This window comes from Rhineura floridana, chromosome 1 (genome assembly GCF_030035675.1).
Source record: "Rhineura floridana isolate rRhiFlo1 chromosome 1, rRhiFlo1.hap2, whole genome shotgun sequence".
In the NCBI taxonomy this organism is placed as follows: Eukaryota; Metazoa; Chordata; class Lepidosauria; order Squamata; family Rhineuridae; genus Rhineura; species Rhineura floridana.
Window position 1 is genome coordinate 172426887 of NC_084480.1, and position 21746 is coordinate 172448632.

The following is a 21746-nucleotide window of genomic DNA, read 5'->3' on the forward strand; positions in this document are numbered from 1 at the left end:
CTGATGGAGGGAGCCTGTTCTTAAGATATACTAAGAGCTATTAATTTTTTGACCAGCAAGTATAGTGCTTTACAGATTCTAAGGAAAATCAAATTCAAGATGTATTTATTTATTTAAACAACATTTATATTTCATTTGGCTGTAATAAAACCTCCACGGAGTTTACAAAAGGTGTACTCTTGGATACTTTTATTAAGTTATGAGTTAGATGGAGAGAACAACATTTCCATGTACAGAGTTCTTACACTGGTGTGCATACTTAACAATAGTGTTTCATAAATGAATATAAATTAAGGTGAGACAATTTCCTTACTCTGGCTATCCCATGCTTTATAGTTAGTCAGCCTCTTCCAGCAAAATAAACAGAACAAGAGTCAAAATGATCTGAAGGATACTCAGAAGACCAGTGAAACTGAGCACCTTGGTAGCCCAGGCATAGTGATCCTATTGAGATTGACGGGGTTTAGTTACAGAGAACTCATGGCGGGATTATGCCACAAATATTCTATTTACTGGAAAGATCCCCAGCCATTGAGTATCCATTCCCACCCCATCTCTTCCACCAATGTCACTTCTTTATCAACAATATATTGATAAACAAATCCCCACACAGTCATCCCTGCACCATCTTGATTTGTGTCCAATGAATACCATCAAGTGCGCTGATGGCTAACCCCGTGCTGATCTGCTAAGGAGCTTGTGCCTTCCAATGGAGTAGCTGGGCCCTTGAATAGGGGAGAAGAGGGAGCCAGCTAATGTGAGGATACTGACTGAATGGGAGCCATATGGACTGGAGCCAGGGTCAGGAAGCAATCTCTTTCCCACTGCAATAATTCTACCTCTTCAACTAGCATGGTTGCTTTGTACTCCTGTTGCTAGCAACTGCTCTGGCCAGTCTCCACTAGGGTGGCTGCACCTGGGAGCAGGAAAAAATTGAGTCAGTTTGCATTTAAAGCCAAATCAATCAAACTTGCACTTTCCAAAACAATATGACAACCAAAACATAGCCATCCTTTGAAATTTGCACTGAACCGAATTTTGTAATGCAGTTCTCCAGCCAAGTAATCTGTACAAAAATGCATACATTACAGGAAAGTGTGCATGAAAATTAATATATTAGTGAAAATAACACACAAAAATACACTATATTAGGAGAAATTACTTGCAAAGATGTGTGCATTAGTCATTAGAGAAATTCGCACTAAAATGCTGAAGAATTTTTGTATTTTTTTTAAAAAAACACACAAATTGTTGCAGAAACATGGAGAACTGAATGGGAAAAACCACAAGGTGGAATTCTCCCTTCCCCCTGCACAACTTTTAAAGATACAGAAGACCATTTGGTTGCCAGGCCCAGCCTCCAAGAGAATTTCACCTTGTGGTTTTTCCCATTACAGTGTTGCAAGACACCCTGCACTTGGCTGAATTTTCGCTTCTCTTAAAGATACAGAATCATCCTCAGGCCCTGAGCCTGGCAACCCTAATGCCCAAACAATCCCCATTTTGGCTCCTTCGCATGTACAGCAGCAGCAGCAGCAGCAGCATCCCTTTTGCAGTAGCACTTTTTAAAAAACATTCAGCGTGAGATAAAAGCTGTGCTTCCTGCAGGCATGTGGGTTGCGGCAGCCAAGCAGCCACTCTACAGTAATTACATGCTGTTCCATATTCAGCTCAAATTAGCATGCAGAAAAGAAGCAACTATCAGAGGGAAATCATGCCTTCCCCCTACTTTGTAGCTAAAGATGTTTTCTTTATTAACTGCTAAAAAACTGTGACTCGCTCACTGGTGGATTCAAGAGATTTGTGGCTTCTTGGCATAGATTTGCTGCCTCCTGCCGAGTCTGAAGCATGAGCATGCAAGGCACTTGCGCCCCCTGTCTGGCACAGCCTTCCCAGATACCCGAGTCCTGTCAGAGCCTGCTCTCCTCCAGCAGCGGAACAGCACCACCTGCCTTTTCCAAATACAAGCCTGACCCCTGAAATTCAGCTGAGTGGCTTTGATTAGTCATACCTAGTCTTAGTTTTACATATAGGGTGCAAGCTGGAGCCCTTTTACTCTTTTCAGCCCCTAGCATAGGTCACTGCTAAACTAAGCAGCTGGATTGGGAAGCAGTTCACCAGAGGCCAGGTGAGGGGAATGGAAACACAACACTGTCAGCATGAGTCTGGGACCATGACCTGGTATCTTCAAATCCAGATATTTCTCTGAGGCTAGTGGCCTGAAGTGCAGCAGACAGAAGGTCCTGCTCTGTTCACTAGGCAAGGGCAGCAGGCCCTTGTAATTATACCAAGCAGAGACTTGATGCTGCTTACCAGTTAGGACTGCCAGGTCTCCAGAGTCTCAGACTTTAAACCACAGTGGAGGAAGGGCCTGGGAAATAGGCTGTTGTGTGTGGCACATGAGGGAGAGCCTGATAATATGGCTGGAGCCTAGTGGTATCTGGAAGAGGCAGAGGATGGCCCCTGGTAGGTTGTGGGGTACAGCCTGTCCATGCCATGTGCCTCTTGGCTGGAACTTAATTGACATGGGAGCAAAGCTAATAGTAAATGCTCTCATCAACCCAAGCAGAAAATAGCCTTGTTTGTCACCTTACCATGAGAGTCTGCTCCTTTGTCTGAAGCCCCTGAAAAGGAGTCTAAAACCATAAAACTTCAGATCAAATCCTTAGTGAGGATAGTCATACTTGTTGGGGCAGATGTTGCAGTCCTTATACCCCATAAGGACACTGAGGCCTAAACACACATGGGCCCAGGTACCTCACTTGGTGAGACCCCACCTTCCAATACATACAGTAGGTTCTGAGGTCAATTCTTAGAGGCAGGGCTGGTGCCAGGCATGCTGGGGCCCTTGGGCACCAGCCTGCCCTGGGCCCTGGCACCCGCATGCACTCAAGCCCCACCAACCTACCTACCTACCAAGTGGGCGGGGAGGCGGACGGTGGGTGAGCAAGCAAGTGGGCCAGGGGGAGGATGAGCAAGCAGGCAGGGTGAGCAAGCAGGCAGGGGAGGGGGAGCGGGGAAGGGGAGCGAGCAAGCAGGCGGGGGAACAGTGAGTGGGTGGGGAGGGCGAGTGAGTGAGCAGGCGAGTGAGTGAGCAGGCGGGCAAGTGAGTAGGCGGGTGGGCAAGCGAGCAGATCGCAGAAAGAGAGCACTACTTCCCCCATCCTACCAAGGGGCCCTTCAGGGGCCCCTGTGGGCCATGGGGCCCTCAGCTAGAGCCCCACCTGGCTGCCCTTTGGTGTCGGCCCTGCTTAGGGGAACCCTGGTAGACTAATGTCATGAGAACTGATGATCCTTCCACCACTGCTGGATGCCATCATCCAAAATAAAACAATCCTGGCTAGAGTTCCTGGTCTCTAACCTAGCTAAAAGCTTCTTTAGGTGACAAGAAGATGCAGAAAGCAGAAAGCAACTTTCTTTTGGAACATGAGTGACCTTTAGATTTGATCTCTGATTGTTACAAATTTCACCCCACCTGATTTATGAAGTGTAGTCAGATTACATGGATTTTCATAAATTATAGGGATTGCTGGCTCTGACTGTTTTTATCCAATATATTGTTGAAGGCCGGGGCAGAGGCAGTAACCAAGTAATATTCCTTGAGGCTGGCCTCTCTGGCTTAACTTTCTAGAAGCCAAACAAATGCTTGTAGTGCAGACTTTCCCTTTCTCTCCTATTTTGAAGCCTATGAAATATGGTAACTTGTGAGATGTCCACTGCAGCATTATCAAGATGGGACACAGCGGGGATTCTCTTTAGTTATCAGATGTTCTTTATAGGTCCAAAATATAACTGTAGAACTACATGTGGTGAGCACATGTAGTGCACAAGAGTGCACTGTAAAGATATGCATAGCATTAGGCCCCATCTGCACTATACAGTACATTTAAAGTAGTATAATACCACTTCAAATAGTCATGGCTTCTTAAAAGAATCCTGGAAATGGTAATTTGTGAAGTGTGCTGAGAGTTGTTAGCAGGGTTGCAGTAGTCCAAGGTCGGGGGATCTTAGACCTCTTTTTTGAGAGTAGAGTCCCACCAGGGTCCCTATGTCTCCAGCATCCTATGAGCCAATAAGCAGGAAAAGTGAGTGTGTTGGTCACTGCGAAGAGTCTCCTCATATGCTTCCTTGGAGCCAATCAGAGTTAAAGGAGGTGAGTCAGCCACTGAAAAGGCTCTTCTCAGTAGCTAACACACTTCTGTTTCATAGTCATAGAAGGTTGTATAATCTTAGAAGGGGCTATGGCTATGAGGGGGTGTGGTTGTGACTATCATAAATGGGCCCTGCACTTCTGAATTTGCCACTACGCTACTGGTTGTTAGGAGACCCCTATTCCCCCCACAGAGCTACAGTTCCCAGGGTTCCCTGGAAAGAGGGATTGTCTGTTATACTACTTGTGGCTAGGGTTGCCAGGTCTCTGGTTTTCACCTGGAGACTCCGGATTTTTGGGGTCCTCTCTGGGTCTCCAGGTGAGTCATTCTAATCTCCAGACTTTCAGCTTTTTTTTAAAAAAATTACATTTCTAGGTGGTCTGGTTCATGAGATATACACCAAAAAGTCAGCCGCCCCCCTCCCCGCAACTTCTGTTTAATGAGCTCATAGCTGGCTGCTCTAACCCCACCCCTTTCAGGTTTGTAGCCAGTAAGTGATATCAGGGTTGTGATTTGTTGACCTCCAGGCAGTAGTTATATCTCATTGCAAGGCCAGAAAACATTTTTTTTCCGGCTTACCTGAAAATCTCATAAATTGAGTAACTATATAGCTTTCAGTCTTTTTCTCTCTTGTGTCCTGGGGTTGAACAAGTTTAAATTTTCATGGGCTGTTGAAGAAGGCAGTGTTTTGAAAATCTTCCCAATATGAAGCTTGCTTTTCTGGGCATAAAGCTGCAATGCTAATCCCACATACTGGGAGTAAACCCCATTGAATTAAATAAGACTTACTTTTGAGTAGACATGGTTAGGATTGTGCTGTGAATTAATGGGACTTCTGAGTGAACATAGCAAAGTATTGTGTTTGTGTAGTAAATCTTTCTCTTCCCCTTCAATCCTATTTTTAAAGCAATTAGGCAGGGCTTGCTTAGATACCGCTGCTTTTATTATGTAGGAAACTAATACTGATTTTTTTAAAATGTTCTGGAATGACCAACTGGTTTTGACAATAAACTATTATATGGGGTGAATGTATTTTTACATCTACAGTGTATGTGTGTATATGGAGTATTTCCAACAACCTTGTGAGGTAGGGTTGCCAACTGGAAACCAAGGCAGCTCACAATAAGAAATAACCCCCCTTTAAATCAAATAACCATAAAAACAAGTATAAATAGTTGCAAAACAGTGGCATGATTCTGAATTTTGGGTTGGGTGAGTGAAATGCACACCTGTTTGAGTAAGCCCAATTTAAAACATTGGGATTTGCTTCTGAGTAAACATGCATAGGATTGCACTATAAATAACTTTACAGGTCATGTAAATAATTAACATCTTTGACAGTCATGCTTATATAAATATTTCTTTATATTATATCCCAATCTAATTTCACACTATGGTTGTACATTATTATTTCCTCTACATTTTATGTGTGCCCTTCTTTCTTGGGGTGGTCATGGTAGTTTTCATCCTGAGGGATGGTCACCCAGTAAACTTTATAGCTCATTTCCATTAAAAAAAATTATTTAAAACTATTTACATGCAGGCAAAGTTTATTAAGTAGATCCACACAATACGTTTAAAGCACATCCAACTCACATTTAAAGCACATGACATCCCCTAAAGAATCCTGGGAAGTGTAGTTTCCCTCTGACAGTTATAGTTTCCACCATTCTTAACAAATGACAGTTCCCATGATTCTGTGGTGGGATTCATGTGCTTCAAATGTATGTTGAATGTGCTTTGAATGAATGGTGTGGATCTGCCCTAGGTATGATGTGCATTCATTAGTGAATTGAAAAGAACAATTTTAAAAGATACTTTTGTAAACAGGGGAAGGGCTATAGCTCAGTGGTAGGACACATGCTTTGCATTCAAAGGTCCAAACTCCTATCTCTGGAAAAGACTATTGCCTGGAATCCTGGAGAGCCAATGCTAGTCCACATCATCAGGACTGAGCTAGATGATATGAAATGTCCTGAGTCAATATAAGGCAGTTTCCTTTGTTCCTAAAAGTGGAAAGAGACTCAAGGGCCACAGTGACTCCAAACTTTACGTATGTATTTCATTTACAACATTTATATACAGCTTTATTATAAAGAATCTCAAAGCAGTTTACAGAAGAAATTAAAACAATAAAATTATTGGCAAAAGACAGACAGGTATTTAAAAACTTTCAAAATAATAAAACTAACAATAAGTTAAAAACAGATAAAAAACAAAATAGCTTCTACACATGCCTGGATTTTGTTGTTGTTATATGCCTTCAATTACCACTTATGGCAACCCTAGGAATCAGTGACCTCCAAGAGCATCTGTCATGAACCACCCTGTTCAGATCTTGTAAGTTCAGGACTGTGGCTTCCTTTATGGAATCAATCCATCTCTTGTTTGGTCTTCCTGTTTTTCTAACCCCTTCTGTTTTTCCCATCATTATTGTCTTTTCTAGTGAATCTTGTCTTCTCATTGCCTAAACAAAAATGTTTTAACAGGTGCTGAATACAGTACAATGAAGGTGTCTGCCTAATGTCAATAGGCAGGGATTTCCAAAGCATAGGTGCTGCCACACTAAAGGACTAATTTCTTACAAGATCAAAACAAGTACTATGTAGAACCCTTAAAATGGAAAACACCTGGTAGCAAATCAGCAGCCAGTTCAGATTTCAGAACAGAAGTATTATGTGCTGATGGGTCCCACTTATGTCAGCACTCATGCCACAGCATTGTGCACTAACTGCAGCCCCTGGATCAGGTTGTGCTGCATGGGGATTTCTGTGACCTTGGCTGACTGGCTGCCAGGATTGTCTTAGTTTTGGTTAGGAATCCTGACTGGGTGTGGGATGCAGAGTTTCCTTCTTCATAGAAATCTTGTTGTGGTTGATATGGTATTGCATTTAGGAAATCATCACTGTCTTTTGTTTTTGTTTTTCTATTTGCATTTCATTTACCTTTAACCTCACTCTCTTACATCCGTAGAACTAACAACAGTGGTTCCATGTGCTCAGCTCAACCCCCTTAAACCCACTGATGACACACCTTGTTGGTTGTATGATCGTTTGTTTCCAACAGTGGTAAAAGAGAATTCACATACTGGGAAGTGTGGCTGCAATTGTTGTTGTTCCCAAGCTGCTGTCTGTGAAGGTAGACCAAACCATGTGTTTTCTCTCTGTCAATTATTACTCATTGGAATTGGGTTGGCTGTCAAAGTGAGTTTATAGCAGCCCACAGGGTAGACAGAAAAGGGTAGAGAATCTTCTTACTCTTACTCATTTCTCAGACCTCTTTCTGAAGTGAAGGGTCAAATCTGTAAAGAAGTTTGGAGCAGCCATATTAAAAGGAAGGAGCAAGGCATTTCAGGCAGGGGGTTGTCAACCCTGCTTTGATATGGATATCTTTGCAGAGGATCCCTAGTCAAGCTTTACCAACAGCGCAATCCAAACTATAACTACTCAGAAGTAAGTCCCATTGAGTTCTATGGGGCTTAGTAAGTGTATTTAGAATTGCAGCCTTCAGGGGCATCCATCTTTACTCCTGAGTGCTCCACAACATTTCCACAACACTAGGCTCCCTTCTTCTTACAATGGCCTTCTGGTGACTGGCTTGGCCTGAGGGCACTTAAACTCTTCTTGCCAGAAGCAAGTAGACTAGATTAAATGTCCCCTACCCAGGCTCCATCTTCTAGCTAATTTCCAATCAGTGAAAAGTTTTTGTTTGAATTATATGCTCCAAGGAACTGTGGTTGATGCTTAATGTATCATGTTTAATGACATCACTAGGGCCCGCCCCTGAAATCTCAGGGTTTGGGACGCTTCTGACCTGGCAGCCCTACTTGTGGCTCTGTGAGGGGAATAGTGGTTTCCCAACATCTCTCAGCACCCTTAACAAGTTGCAGCTCCCAGGATTGCTTTGAAAACAACCTTCCAAGGCACAGAAAACAAGAGTAGAATTTAAATAAAAAAACAAAAAGCTCTGTAAAAAGCATTTTAAGCAATGTTCATGTGTTTCAGGTCTATGTCCAGTCAATGTAGGTAATCCTAGATAGAAAAGCAACCAAAGAGTACTCAGACATTCAGAATCTTTTCCGAAGGATGAGCCCTGACTGCCTTAGGGACCACAATTGTGTGGAGAACATAATGTTGCTACTACAGACTTACAGCAGTTTTATATCAGTTTAACTGCCATAGGTTCCCCCTGGGAATTGCACTGTGGTGACACAGCTGTTCAAGAAAAGGGACCCTATTCTAATAATCCTTTACTGGAAAATCCAGTATTAAATGGAACTGCTTGTCACAACTTGGAAATGACGGGGAGGCAGTGTTTATTTTCTACAATGAGAGGTGATGTGGCTAAATCCTGCTTGGAGCAAAACCCCTTTCTGTGTACATCAGTACTGCTACTCACAGATGTATGTGAGCTGACTGTGTTTACTCTGTGAAGAAAGGCATTCTGTACATGCTCAGGGGCATTTGTCTTTGCTATGTTTCACCACAGAGGGACAATGATAGTGACATCCCATCTGCATCCCTAGAAATCATGGCCAATAGTATCAAAAATTCGGGCTGTACGTCATTCCAATATTTTTCTTATTCAGTGATTAGAAATCCATAGCCTCCTCACAGAACTAGTTCCCAGGATTCCCTGAGGAGAGAGAATGCCCTTAAACCAGTTTATGTCTATATTCTACTACACACTGTGTGACCATAGATATTGCCACAGGCTCCCAGCTACAATTTCCATGATTATGTCAGCACACGTTTCAGCTGCAGTGACGCTGGCAATTGCTTCCAGGCAGCTGTGTATGTATCTATGGGTGGCTGAGGTCATACTTTTATATCGTCCATCAGAATGCGTTCTTGAGGACAGCTGAGTGGATGGGCTAAAATTCTGAATGTCTATCAGTTCCTGGCTGTTTTCTAGTAATGGGAAATGCAGAAATAAGTAGGATGGTTACTGGTGTGGCACAGGAGAAAACAATGGAAGAGGGGTAGTTGGTACTTCACTCCCAATATTCTCAGGCATCATGAATTTCACAGGGCTGGGGAGTCCACATTCATCTTTTTGTTAGTCCCATGAAAGTTACTGTCAGTGAGATGTTTCCAACTCACTTCTGAAGCCCTCTTGATAAACATTTATAAACATTTGTAGTATTTTAAATTCCCACTCAATAATTGATGATGAGTTATTTTATATGCTTTAAAGTGGATAATAATGTAAAATTCATAAGAGAAGCTGGGAACGGCAGGCAGATTTGTCAGGGTGGGGAAGCAATGCCTGCTATACAGTACAAACTAGAGGATGATGGAAACATGAAAGCAAAAAAACAGGGGTGTCAGCTCTAGTGCTGGCATGATAAAAGAATCAGCCCTCACCTGGGCAACAGGACTGGTGTTCTGCTGACACTGTTCCCAAGCTGGTATGAGGGGCAGAGATGCAGCGCAGAGGAGAGGGGGTGAGAAAGAGGGAGGCAGAGAACATAGGACTGGAGTAGCGCAATGAATGCACATATGGCAAGAGGGGGAAGTGGTCTGTGCATGTGCGCTCATGTGCACATGAAAGAAAGAGGGTCAGGAGTCTGCACAACAGGAAGGACACAACTATGTATGTAAAAGAAGTATAGTGGCAGATCAGGAAGATGTATGCATGAAGTATATGAGAGAAAGACCAGTGGAGAGAGACATATTAAAATCAAATAGAAATTTAACGTATATTATCAGGACGCGCATGTTGCTAAAATTACTGGCACTATTGGAGTAAAGGTAAATGTAAAGGTGTCCCTGCACTTATAGTGTGAGTCGTTTCCGACTCTTAGGGTGACGTCTTGTGGCGTTTACTAGGCAGACCGTATATATGGGGTGGAATGGCCAGTTCCTTCCCCAGCCTTTCTTTACCCCCCAGCGTATGCCGGGTACTCATTTTACCGACCACGGATGGATGGAAGGCTGAGTGGACATCGACCCCTTTTACCGGAGATTCAACTTCCTCCTTCCATTGGAATCGAACTCCGGCCATGAGCGGAGCTTCGGCTGCGTTACCGCCATGGAGGGTTGTCTATTGGAGTAGCCATAGCAAGATATTCTGTGGTCAGAATATCTCTGTACTGTGTCTCCAAATAAGGTGGAACACAAATCCTCCATCTTTGGGATAAGAGACAGGATTGGTCAACCAGTTCAAGTAACAATCATATAACAGTGCAATTATCCATTTCCTTTGTCGGCTGAAAGCTCTATCACAGGCTTTCTTCCTGTACTATCATCTTTCTATGGTCACCATCTAAAAGGGTCTGCTGAGTCTGTTTTATGACATATGCATATGATATTGGCATCTGGTCATTTGATCATCTTAAATAGATGCACACACACACACAAAACCCTCACTTCCAGTCTTTCCACATCTACAACCTTATTTACTGGTTTTATGCAGGACTCTATTTTCTCAACTTCAGCCAGCCAGCCACAGTCTTATAATGATGATACTGGCATACCTCACAGGGTTGTTATAAGGACTGTAGGGATCGTGTATCTGAACACCCTAGGGGAGTAGTATGAATGCTAGTTGCGAGTGCTGTATGATAGGAAGGCTCGGTGCTGGTAGCATCCCAGGGTCTTTGGGTGGCCCTTCTGTGTGCACACGTGACCGACAGTCGGGTTCTAGTGGGCTGTAATTATGCAGCTCCTTGATCTTTTCCAGTGCATTTCTGTAGCTTTAACCAAGGCTCAGTTTCTCCACCCAAACCTTTGCATTTTAATTACCATTTGGCATGCCAAGTTTTTTGTAGAGTTTTATTCTGAGGGTTTGCAAGGCATAGCAGTGAAATACAGCCTATTGCAATGTATTCCTTTGTCCATTTGGAATGACAAGCTTTAATCATTTATGTGGCCTACAGATCACAGCCAATTTCATTCCTCTGACCGTTTGGAAAGTGGTCCCCCAAAAACATTTGGAGACAATCCCTAAAAATCACTGTAAACAATCAATTACCCTTGGCTGAATACATTCTAAGCGCCAGGCATAAATTCAGGGTTTCTTTGGCCTGAACTGGACTTGAAGGAATCAATGCGTTTCAATGGCCATCTTCTGTCCTGCATTTATTCTATAACTGGAGGGAAGGACAGGAGGAAGATGTGTCTGTATAGCACTGGGTGGTGGGAGAAAGCCTAAGAAGAGTAAGAATGTATGCAGGACTCAGAGTTGGGAGGAAACTGACAAAATAAAAGGGGGGGGAGTGAGTGACAGTAATATACCTATGGAAAAGGCACAGTATAATGTAGAAAGCTGGGGGCACAAAAGGTTATGGGGTAGGAGAAATGAAGAGTTGGGCATGTTGTAGGGAATGCGAAGAATTAAATAAGCATGTGTGAGAGCTGGGGAAGGGGGATGGAGAAGATGCAGGTCTGCCAGCCAAGAAAAGAGGAAAACCAATATAAAAAGAGAAGGGAATGAAAGAGAGGTGGATGCTGGAGGAAGCATGTGTGCGAGGGAGATAAAGAGGGAGGCGGGAGAAGGAGAGACAGACAGATGGAGAGAGGCAGCAGTGGGGGGAGGGATGGGGGCTGAAAGGAGAAAGAGAAAAGTTAGAGGAGCCATTTAACGGAGAGAAGAGGATGCTTCATCATTGGGATGGAAAGGGGAAAGGGGGGGATGAGGGTTGAATGCTGCACAGATACAGCAGGAAGGCACTTGCTTTATGTGTTTGTGTTCATAAAATCTGTTAGCCATGCTCAGGGCCAGCTTACATAGGCAAGCAGCTTCTGCAAGATCCACCCCAAATCCCCAGTGAATTGCTTGGGTTGATTGTGATGTGGATATTCATCACTTGATGACTGAAATATCAAGTGACTACCGGCTTCTGTGAATGGGCCATCATAGATCTAGCCACACAGAAGACAGAAGTTCTATATGCCTTCACACACCATGGTTTTCAATGGAGGCAGTTGCCATGTTCAGCTCTTAAGTATTAAGCAGCAGAGAAATCAAGTGATTAACATATATGTATGACTGAAGATGGTGCACCATGGAAAAAGTCGCACCATTTTCCTTTGTTGCACTGACTCCGTAATTTCTCTGCGCAAAATTCACACACATGGGTGCATTATTCAGTTACTCAAGAGATTTGACGGCTCAGCAGCCAAATGGCATAACTTCATCAAAAACATTGTGTGGGTGGTAATGTGAGGTGATATGAAAATTCTGCTTGTACTATTTGTGATGGCTCATTCATGTACTTGTCATTCATCTGGTTAAATTATAAACAGATGTGCAATCCAGCTCAGGGACGATTAAGAGGAATAGCGTGTAAGTGTTTCACCTGCCCCCAGCAACAGGAAACAAGGTTGGCAGGGCGCAATATAATTTCTTCACCTCTTCCCATTTTATTTATTTTACTATTTATTTCATATATCTATTTACCACTTAACACCAAAACAGTCTAAGCAGTTTACAAAAAACAACAAATATACCAAAATAATAAGCACAATAACAAATAAGCTACCATGACACCAAGAACCTATAAGGCGGATGGAAGATTGGAGAGAGGTATGTTCCATAACTTTCTGGACCTCCCCTCCCCACATCCAGCCATATCCCTCCTCCCATTGCTCACCATACCATCTACCCATAACCACCTGAACAGGAGCACCATCTCTTCCCATTGGCCACGGTCTCTTTCGATTCCCATTGGCCACGGTCCCTCCTCCCATTGCTCACCATACCACCTACCCATAACCACCTGAACAGGAGCACCATCTCTTCCCATTGGCCATGGTCTCTTTCGGTTGACCGTTCCAGGGAATGGAGGCTTGCTGATAGCAAGCACTATAAAGGAAGCCCTATCTCTGTTAAATGCATGTAATTTGGAACCTCCTGAAGAACTCAAGAAAGAAGATGAGGAGACAGAGGAAGAAAACATTCAGCAAGAGCAGAATTTAAGCTGGGAGCACAGCCATGGAGTCCAACACCTTCTCAAGTGCTCCACCCCATTTGAGTTCACAGTCAACGGCATAGTAATTGATAGATTACCTAGGCTGGGTCGCTCGAAGACCAGATAATTTCCTTTGACTGAGGAGAGCACATAACATTAGCATTACCTTTGCATGACCATTTGGAAGTTATCTTGTTAAGGAGAGTCCATACTATCGACCGTATATTTTGCATATCCAATAGTTGCAGGAAGGGGTAATTCCCGTGTTAAAATAACACTTTTTGTAATGCTCCCGGAGGGGAATTGAATAGAGAGAGGAGCATGGGGTATTTTTTATTATACATCTTAACTTTGTTTGTCGACCTTTCTCCAAAAATATTTTGTGTTAATACACAGAGGCCTAAGTCCCATTTCTATGCATGGTTGCATACATGTGGTTCCAGCAAAATTAACTGGATCCACACAGTCAGGCTGATTTTTGTGTCAAATACAAACATTAAGCCTTCTTTAATGTTGGTGGTGCCAAGTTTTCCACAGTTTGGACAGGTTCTGATGGTTCAATTAGTTAGGGAAAGATTAAGGTGGGTGGGGGAGGGGTAGACAAGGTGGTTCATAGGCGGCTAAGGTTTTGTTGTATTAAGAAGTTCCAGAGCTTGGAAAAGTTACTTTTTTGAACTACAAATCCCATCAGCCCAACCCAGTGGCCATGCTGGCTGAGGCTGATGGGAGTTGTAGTTCAAAAAAGTAACTTTTCCAAGCTCTGGAAGTTTCACAAGAGGGACCAAAACATCTACTTTATCAACAAGCATAATGACTGAAGTGAACTAGTGATTCTTAATGTGAAAGGGTTGCGGGACAACATAAAATGGGAGAGGATGACCAGGTACAAGCGGGCCCTGCTTATATGGCAGGTTCCGTTCCAGACCCCTGCCATAAAGCAGAAATCGCCGTAAAGCGCAACCCCATTGAGTATAATGGGGCGTGTCGCACGACAATGACGCAAAAATGCTGCAAAATGCCGCAAAAGCGCAAAAATCAGCTTTAAAATGGGGAATGAAAGCCGCCGCATTAGCGGAACGCCAGGAAGCGAAGCGCCGGTAAGTGGGGCCCTACTGTATATAAAGGACTTGGTGCCTGATGTTGTCTTCCTTCAGAAAATTCATTCCCCACATCTATGTATACCACTTCTAAAACATGGCTATTTTGACAAACAGTACTTGGCTCCTGGTTTATCAAAATCAAGAGGGGTGGTGGTCACTTTCAAATGGAATTTTCCTTTTGAGGTACACAAAATCTTGCAGGACCCAGGAGACCGTTTCATTTTCTTAACAGGACTTCTGGAAAGTTCTAGATAATTGACAATAGGCTTCATATATGCACCTAATTCTGGACAATTTGGATTTTTGCATAATCTATTTCAGAAGTTAGAGAAATTTGGGAATGGTGACTTTATTTTAGGGGGAGGCTTCAACATTAATATGAAAGGCCTGGATCCAGAATTGTTAACTAAAATTAAATTACAAAGACAGATTAATCAAGGGAAATGTAATTCATTAAAGGACAAGTTAAAATTTTTGAAGTTACTAAATAAACTTAGACTAAAGGACATCTGGTCTGAAATGTACCCTGGAGATAATAGTTTCTCTTTTTTTCTCCAGGGTGCATCAAGCCCATACAAATTTTGATGGTATTTTGGTCTCAGGGATATTGTTTTCACAGGCTACACAAGCCTCAATAGGAGCCATTACAATAACGGATCATGCCCCAGTTACGGCTTCATTCTCTAATACGACCACTGCTAAAAGTTCTCCGATCTGGAAGTTTTAGCCCGGTCCCTCTTACCAAGAGGGAAAGGCTGATATAGAGTCATCGACAATTTCCATCCAAAGAGGAACTAACAAGGGTGTCTCCTCTCCTGTTTTTGCTGGCAATAGAACCATTAGCACAACGACTTAGGAATAATACAGCCATCTCTGTGGTTAATACTGGTGGTGAATCTCACTTATTAAGTCTGTATGCAGATGATATGGTGCTACTAATCACTATCCGAATAGAAGCTGCTCCTAATATCAAACAAGCACTAGAGAGGTTTGAAAGTGTGTCTGGCTTAAGGGTTAACTTCCAGAAATCAGAGGCTTGGTGCTTGCATATCCCTCCCCGAGACCAAAAACTATTTTCAACAACACTAGGTATTACGCTATGCCACAAACAATTGCGCTACTTGGGCGTACAAATACACAGAAATTTCAATAAATTAATTTTAGTAAACTATGGACCACTTTGGGCATCCATTAAAAAGGATATGAAACACTGGGGAAAACTTCATTTATCTATTTCTTCCACAATAGCAGCACTTAAAATGAATGCTCTTCCTAAACTTACTTACCTTTTCCACATGCTCCTGGTATGGATCTCAGAGAAGCAGCTTAGGATCTGGCAGAAGGAGTGGGAGTGTTTCACATTCAATTCTAAAAAACCTAGGATATGAACATTTTTACTGTACAGTCACACAAAATGGGGAGGAAAGGAAATTCAATTTAAGATTATATTATGAGGCAAACCAATTATATCATTTAATTTTTATTATTCTAGAAAGCACTAAAAAGAGATGGGTTCAGACTGAGAACAGAGTTTTGGATGGCATACCTCTCAGCATGATGTTTTTCAGAAAAATGAGTAAGGTAATACTGCAGCAATCAATGGAAAATCCATTTACCACAGTACTTATAAAATGTTGGAGAAAACAGATTTTGACTAAAATACTTTCATCCTTAACTCCTCTCCATTTTCATCCTGACTTTTACAATAAGAACAGACAAATAGCTTGGAAAGAATGGACAAGAGTTGTTTTCAGAATCAGGGATTTTTTCACTGGTGGCCACTTAACAGAACAGGATTTTTGCATTACGAGTTGTGCAGTTTACCTGGATTCAATGATGTCAAATACATGATTTTCTTTCAAGGGTACAGGTCAAGGAACAGGCTCTTCAGTGCCCTACAACTTTTGAACAACTTATTTTGGTGGCTAGAGAAGGAGGAAGAAACATAGTCTCTCAATTATGTTTGATGTTACTAGCAAGGGAAAGTTCAGATCTTTCTGGTCTCAAAAAGCAGTGGGAAGGGGATTGGGATATCATCATCAAAGGTGGCGTCAATGCTAAAACTGGCTCACAGGTGGTATGTTACTCTGGTGAGGCTTACGGATAAATCTGGACTTTTCGGGATGATGCTGGAGGGGATGTGGAGATCTCAGGACGTATCACCATATGTGGTGATCATGTCCATGGGTCCAGACATTTTGGAATTCAGTCTTTGACATCCAATTGATTGTGCCTGGGCCTGTGGGTAGGACTTCACAGGTGGCACTTTCAAAAATTTTCACGGGCACAACTTTGGACACCAAAGACAAACTGCTGGTAGGACATTTTTCACCAGCACAAGTTTGGACAGCAAAGACAAGCCGCTGGTAGGAGATTTGCTTATGGCAGCACTCCTTACCATAGTAAGGCATTGGAAAGATATGCATGGTACTTCAGTACAATATTGGTATCGTAAGGTTTGGTTTACAGCTTTCAGAAACTGACATACAAACTGAGAGTAACACGTGGTGCTCTAAAGACAGACAAATTTGCCTCAATGTGGTTCCCATTCATAGCCTATGTTTATGGGAAAGAAAATAAGCAAAAATCCCTGCCACATTATGCTAGTATTTTGAATGAGTAACGCTATATGTATGTTTAGCACTTAACAGACAGCCTTGACGTCTCTAAAGTACTAAAGTACTACAGGTCCCAACAGCTATAAATGAGGGGAAAACAAACAAATAAACAAATGATATTCTATTTATTTATTTATTTATTTATTGCATTTGTATATCACCCCATAGCTGAAGCTCTCTGGGCAGTTTACAACAATTAAAAACATTAAAAACAAATATACAAATTAAAAAACACATTTTTTAAAAAGCAATTTGAAAACACATGCTAAAATGCCTGGGAGAAGAAGAAAGTCTTGACCTGGCGCCAAAAAGATGGTATGTTTTCTAAGTTATACCACCTTGGGGGAGGGTAGTTGAGGGAAGGGGGGAGGAGAGGGTAGCTGGGATTTTCTCTTAGATATGCTGAATACTTAACCAGTAAAAGAGTTATATCTATGTGATTTGTAATACCTGCTGAATGTTATTGAGACAAATGACACAGCCACAAAAGTGGCTGTATACTATAGCCAGCATGGATTTTTCGCATTCTGCAATGTTAAATTGAAAATACCCCCCATGCCATTCTGATGCTTCTCATAAGCTCATTTCAAATCAAAACCTTACAAAACATATAGTCCTGAACTCAGAAACGCTGGCTTAACAATCTTCTACATTTTATGGTGATATACAAAACAGAGAGAATCAAGAGTTCAAAGTGTAAAAAGAGAGAGAGAGAAATGCCAGACCCCTTTTGGACGTTTTTCTCTGAGAGTTCTCATAATTTGTTGAAATTAATTAAAAATCAGCCATGTTCACAGAGTACCTGTACTCCTACTACTGACCTTGCCCAATACTCTGACCATCTTCTACAGTTTAAAGGTTTAAAAAACGCCTGGCTGATTTTTAATTAATTTAAGAAATTTAGCATTGAAGTTAATGATAACCCCGGGCATGCTCAGTAAGAACCAACTGTCTGTGTTTTAAAAGCCAGACTCACAGGAAACTTCACTAACATTGCAAAGGAAATCAGACATATTTAAAGTGACTATCTGAACTATATCAACTGTCTTAATAATGTTGCTTCCTTCCTGCTAATACAAGATCAGCAGAGCACATGTCTTCTTTCTATTATTTGGGATGATAATAATAATAATAATAATAATTTAATTTTTAGGCCGCCTATCTGGCCGAAGCATTGCCACCACTCACCATATGCTCAGAGGGACATGTTACCAAAATCTTCCAAGCTACATACCAAGTGGATTGGACTGTGAAAGACCAACCCAAATTGTGTTTGCATTTTGACAAATTTGTAGGGCAGTCCAATATCTCAGAGAGGTCAGGTCTCCTGCTCCCCTGGTGCATTCACAATAGGTGCCCAATTTCCCTGCTTTTTAAAGTTTTATAGAGATATCTGTGGGCTATAGGTACATTCTCAAACCGCAAGGCTTTTTGCCTATTAAAAACAGCTCATCTAAATAACTTGTGAGAAGCACAACCCATAATTCTGCCCACCATCACTCAATTTACTTTGTACAACCCACTATTCTGCACATTACCACTCAATCCACCTTGTAAAGGTAAAGGTGTCCCCGCACTTATAGTACGAGTCGTTTCCGACTCTTAGGGTGACGTCTTGCGACGTTTACTAGGCAGACCATACATATGGGGTGGGATTGCCAGTTCCTTCCCCGGCCTTTCTTTAGCCCCCAGCATATGCAGGGTACTAATTTTACCGACCACGGATGGATGGAAGGCTGAGTGGACCTCGACCCCTTTTACCGAAGATTTGACTTCCCCCTTCCGTTGGAATCGAACTCCGGCTGTGAGCAGAGCTTCAGCTGCGTTACCGCCGCTTACCACTCTGCGCCACAGAGGGTCTTAATCCACCTTGTAATGGTATTTAAAAGTATAGCTTTTGCTGCTGGAGAACAGTTCAAATGGCTTGCTAAATTTTTTGTGCACTGTATTCTTTTCTAATGTGTATTTTGTATTTGTGTTTATTTTTTGTGAGCTGCCTTGAGGACCTTTTGGCCAAAAGGCGGCATAGAAATAAAATAAATAAATAATAAATAGTCCACTCTATGATTCATAAGACAAAATTGGTTTGCAACAACAGTCAGCCGGATACTCGGGGGAAGCTTATAAGCAGGACAAGGTACGGATAGCCATCCCATTTTATTTATATGCAGCATCTGTTAATCAGAGTGGCATACTGTTGCCTTTTCAAATGGTGGTCCAATTCCTGGTTAGTGCTGCACTGAGTTTTCATGCTGTTCCGTTTTCACTGCAGAAGGGTTTAAGGGTTTCACTGTTTAAGAGGGTGCAAAATGTTTCACTGAATTTCTTTGCTTTTACTTGGGGAAGGGCTGTAGCTCAGTGGTAGAGCATTTGCCTTGCATACAAAAGGTCCCAAGTTCAATGGCATCTCCAAGTAGGTCTAGGAGAGAATCCTGCCTGAACTTCTGGAGAGCCACGGCCAGTCATTGTAGACAATACTGAGCTAGATGGATCAATGGGTCTGACTCAGCATAAGGCAGCTTCCCATGTAGCTAAGGCCTCCTTTGCACATTTTTTGCATGTTCATACTGACATTGTTCCTTAAAACCCGCTGTTGCTTTGTGGGAGAAGGAAGAATCACATCCCAACTGCCCAAGCAACTGGATTGGTTCTCTTTATCTTAGTGGGCTATGCTGTGCTTTGCCGGCAGTTCCACTGCTGCATGGCATGCAGAGTTGCACTATGTGGGACACTAAAACAGAGATATGCATTGAGATACCTATCCAAATGTGCATTCCATTGAAAGTAATTTAGTGTGGAGTTCCATCATCCTCTCCTGGCCATATTTTAATGTTTTTATATGTATGTTAATGTTGTTATACATGGAAGGCGGTACAGAAATGATTTCAATAAATGAATGAACGTGGATGCTAGGGAAGGAAGGGTTTGAACATTTTGGTTCTCTCATTTTTCCACTCAAAATTTGGTTCACATTTCTGCAGCAACTCACCATTTTTTAAATTAAAATCCTGATAAAAATTCTTCAGCATTTTAGAGATAAAAATAGTGCGAGTTTTTCTTAATAAACACTTTTGTATGCAGTGTTGACTAATGTACACATTTTTGCAAGCCATTTCTCCTAATAGAATGTATTTTTGTATGTTATTTTCACTCATATATTCATTTAAGCACAGTTTCCCTTAACACATGCATTTTGTAGATATTGTTTGTTTGGTAACAGCATCTCAAAATTCAGATAAGTGTGAATTTCGAAGGATGGCTCTGTTTTGGTTCTCACGTTGTTTCTGAACATGTGAATTTGAAAAATATCAGCTTTAAATGGGAACTAAATTAAATTTCTCCGCCATGTCTAGCAGATGCACATCCCTATCCACATTCTGCCCCAGCTAGCCATGTGTGTAAATGTGTATGACTATAGCTGGATTGGATCTTGAAGTTTAGTGCTGGCAGGCGGTGAAACCACCAGCACAGCGTGGTAAGGAAAAGCCCTGCTTTCCTCAGCAGTGGAGATGAGTTCCCTTTTTCCTTCAACCCTCACCCCTTTTGAACTCACTTTTTGCCAAGAGGTGCAAAAATCACCAAACCTGGGGACAAAAAACTATTTGTGAAATGCACCCCTTTGCTTCAGCTTAGCCCTTTTTCTGACTATCATGGATGACAGACCTATCCTGCAGAGTTACGCCCAACCCTTTCTAAAAGCTTCTTATGCTTGTGGCCATTACAGTATTGTTTCACAATAAATTTCATAGGTGATTATGCATGGCATGAATAAATACTTTATTTTGTCTCTCCTGGGGACCTACTGCTAGTTGTTTTTTGGCTGGATATTCAACTGTTTTGATAGAAAGGTAAACTTTCACTCCAAAATTGTCCATAATATTATGAATCTATAATACCCCTTCACTTTTTTTAAAACCTAGAAAGCCTTACTGCAGAGGAAGTGGCCCATCCTCCTGGTACTCTTAGATGCCCTTTTTATGTCATCTTCAACTTTGCTATATTTCATTAAGACAGAGCAGAGAGAAGTGGGCATGGTATTCTAAATGTGGATGCCACATATGTTTACAGAGAAGCACTATCCTAATTGCTTTCTTATGACAACAGGGTCAGCACCAGACTGCAGTAGGCCCTCAAAGGTGGCAGAAGCAACACCACTGCCGCCAGGGGCTTAAATAGGCCCAGCTGCATCAGCACACTAGCATGCACACCTCCCATCAACCAAGATGGCAGCAGGCCTATACTGACACCCTGCCACAATCTTGGGCGGTAGCAAGCATGTGCACGCAGTGTGCTGATGTAGCAGTGCAGGAAGTGGCATGGCCAACCTGCACCAGCCGCAGGGGGGCATTGCCTAGGAAGGTGGCTCCTGCTCCATGATCCACACCAGCATTGGGTTGTGGGGTGCACACTCCATGCCCTGATGCGAGTGGGGATTGCAGAGTGGGAGCTACACCCGCCACCCAGCCCCAGAAGCAGAGGCTACTCTCAGCCCTGGGGCGGTGCCCAACCTAGCCATCTGCTGGCATCAGGCCTGATTATGATGATCATCCTTAATTCCCATTATAGAATTTTCCTACTTTCAGCGCTGCAGTACACTGAACAAAGATTTTTCTGTAAGCTTCTAGCATGACCTCAACATCAGCAGCATATATATGTGAAGGTTTTGTTTTGAGGAGGAAGAATTATTCCACTGCAACACTTTGCTCTTACATTGAATCTCAACTTCTAGTTTGTTGCCCATTCCAAATTTGGAAAGATTCTCAAGTTACTGACCCATGGGAAACTTTATTATTTTATTTCACACACCACTTAATATCCAGCATTTCAAAGTGAATGTAAACGTTTGAAAAAGAAAAACTATACAAAGAACATCAATTAAAATTCAACATAAAATCAAAACACTACCTTAAAATGCCTGCTGAAATAGCAAAGTCTTTGTCAAGCACCTGAAGTCTAGCAGGGA

The 21746-nt window shown here is 42.3% G+C and overlaps 1 long non-coding RNA gene across 1 annotated transcript; it reads right to left on the reverse strand.

The window, feature by feature from the left end:
• Positions 1-232: 232 nt before the first annotated feature.
• LOC133387991 (uncharacterized) lies at positions 233-16042 on the reverse strand. The gene is made up of 3 exons (XR_009763622.1): positions 15990-16042; positions 15452-15542; positions 233-916 (listed from the first exon to the last, which is right to left on the reverse strand). It is a non-coding gene; the product is annotated as an uncharacterized LOC133387991 (long non-coding RNA).
• Between the last annotated feature and the right edge of the window lie 5704 nt (positions 16043-21746).